General features: G+C 41.6%; 1 protein-coding gene across 3 annotated transcripts in view; it reads right to left on the bottom strand.

Annotated features, from left to right (window-relative positions):
* pfkfb2a (6-phosphofructo-2-kinase/fructose-2,6-biphosphatase 2a) overlaps nt 1–2,500 on the bottom strand; it is an 18,390-nt gene that overhangs the window by 25 nt on the left and 15,865 nt on the right. For all 3 annotated transcript variants that reach the window (XM_027165558.2, XM_027165563.2, XM_027165572.2), the window contains exon 16: nt 1–2,500. This exon is cut by the window's left edge and continues 25 nt beyond it; it is cut by the window's right edge and continues 412 nt beyond it. The gene's annotated coding sequence lies outside the window, so the exon portion shown is untranslated.

Raw genomic sequence — 2,500 nt, 5'->3', positions numbered from 1 at the left:
ATGAAACAAGACATTTCCGTCACACACAAAAAAATAAATAAAAAAGTACTACAATGAGTAAAGCATGGAATATCGAATAAATATATCTGAGCACAACAACTGATAAAGAACTTACAGTCAAGCTGTAAAATAAAAAGCTTTCGAATAAAAACGATAAAACATTCAGTAAAATTGTGGCTTGATTGGTTTCAGCCTGGTGTCCCAGTGAGACATTTAAATGGACAAGCTGGAAAGAAAAGATGTATTAAACATTATTGTGAATATGTATTTATGAACGAGAGCTGGATGACTGCAGAGTGAGATCGAAGTGCTTTAATAAATCCAGCTGTTAGACCGCTTCCTTATTTCTGATGTTCCTTTTTCGTATTTTTTCCCACATTAATGTACATTTTGTATATTTTTTTTTCTTGTTGTTCAGGACATTCCTTAAAACATTTGGAACTTTTCTCATGATCTGTACTAAATACTCGGCCGTCAGTGTCCGGTGTGCGGTGATCAGCAGCTCGGTACACGATAGCCCCTTTAATGCTACTCTGATTAAACCTTTCAGTCTAATTGCTTTGGAACAGAAAAAGTGAATCCCAGCCGTCAGTTTGCTAAATATATTCCATAAATGATATTAAGACAGAACAGAGGCCACGCCCCTTTTACTGAGATTTGTGCTGAGGAGGAAATCCTACATACAGTCATTGTAGTCAGCTGAATAGCCTGATGCTAACAAAAGACAAACATGGAGGTGTTTGTAAAAGGAGGTTGATGAAGACGCAGTTCAGTGGTCCGACTTTCTGAGGTAAATTAAACGCAGATGCCACTTTTACTGAAGTTTAGGCAGCCAGAACCCACACCCCTTTTATCGAGGCTCAGGTACAGAGGCCACACCCCTTTTATTGAGGCTCAGGTACAGAGGCCACATCCCTTTTATCGAGGCTCAGGTACAGAGGCCACACCCCTTTTATTGAGGCTCAGGTACAAAGGCCATGCCTTTTTTATTGAGGCTCAGGTACAGAGGCCACACCCCTTTTATTGAGGCTCAGGTACAAAGGCCATGCCTTTTTTTATTGAGGCTCAGGTACAGAGGCCACACCCCTTTTATTGAGGCTTAGGTACATAGGCCACACCCATTTTGAGGCTCAGGTACAAAGGCCATGCCTTTTTTTATTGAGGCTCAGGTACAGGGGCCACACCCCTTTTATTGAGGCTCAGGTACATAGGCCATGCCCATTCATTGAGGCTCAGGTACAGAGGCCACACCCCTTTCACCATGGCTTATGCAGAGAGTTCACGCATCTTTTACTGAGAATAAAAGGCACAGAAACAGGAAATCAGTAGTACAAAGCTACAATACAAGGTTCATCTGAATCCATACAAGAGACGGTTTAAGTTCTGACGGAAGCTGTACTGTATATTTGGGATGGACTGAAGCTACATTTACATCTCTGACATCATTCCGATTGTGTAAGAAACAATCTTGTCTGAGTTTCTGGGATTAGTGCCCAAAAGGATTACAAAACTGGTAATGCGGCTCACACGCTCGGTGATTGACTCATTATCCCACTAAACCTGGCACAGTTACAGACTGAGGAGCAGCACAGGCTTGGAGAAGCTGGTAGGGAAATGAAATAATAAATAAGAGCACACAATGATGCCACTCTGCAATAGACACAAAGGCACAGGAACATTCATGAATTTCTTGGCAAATTTCTTATCCAGAGATATTTACAGATAAAACATTCACCATAACCTCAAAATAATGGATTGTCCAAGGCATGTTTGGTGTCTGCTTAATCCACGATGGTAGTGATGATGGACAGAAGGTGATCTCTTCCATCCCCACGTTTATTCCACTTAAACTGTTTGTTAAAAGCCGAAACATCGTACTGTTTTACTGCTTATAGTTACAGATATACTCAACTCCTGTCATCAGTTAAAGGTGGGGTCTCCGTTGTTTGAAAGCCAATGTTGACAAACACGCCCCTAACCCAAATGGGTCCCACCCCTGTTTTGCTAGCTCCGCCCCACACATACACCAGACAAGTATAACCCAAGTATAACCTAGACAAGTATTATGGCGAAACCTGTTGGGGCAGCTGACCGAGGGGATATTTTTATCAATAAATGAACTCAATGAGTAATTCTTATCGTAAGAATATCTCCATGTCGATGTTTCATTCCCTTTCTGCTAATGTCACACACGTGCACTGAACACTCTCTCCGACCCATATTGACAAGACACGCCCCTTACTGCTCATTGGCTACACGTTAGTTTTGTTTTTGTTTTGTTTGGCGGCCCGGCTCGGTTTTCTGAAGCGCTTCTCAAACGACGGAGACCCCATCTTTAAGATCACGTAACGTTAAGAAGAAAAACATGCAGCTTTTTCATGATTCTGACAAACTGTACTGGAGACTCCTTCTGTAAACGTTATATAAACGATTAATCAGAACGGATGGCTCAGAAGCGCTTTGAGAACAAATAGCTATGACTATTATAATTATTCGTATA

The sequence above is a fragment of the Tachysurus fulvidraco genome, chromosome 23 (assembly GCF_022655615.1).
Source record: "Tachysurus fulvidraco isolate hzauxx_2018 chromosome 23, HZAU_PFXX_2.0, whole genome shotgun sequence".
NCBI classification, from domain to species: Eukaryota; Metazoa; Chordata; class Actinopteri; order Siluriformes; family Bagridae; genus Tachysurus; species Tachysurus fulvidraco.
Note: the sequence above shows the minus strand (reverse complement) of the source record. Positions and strands in the feature narration are given on the sequence as shown.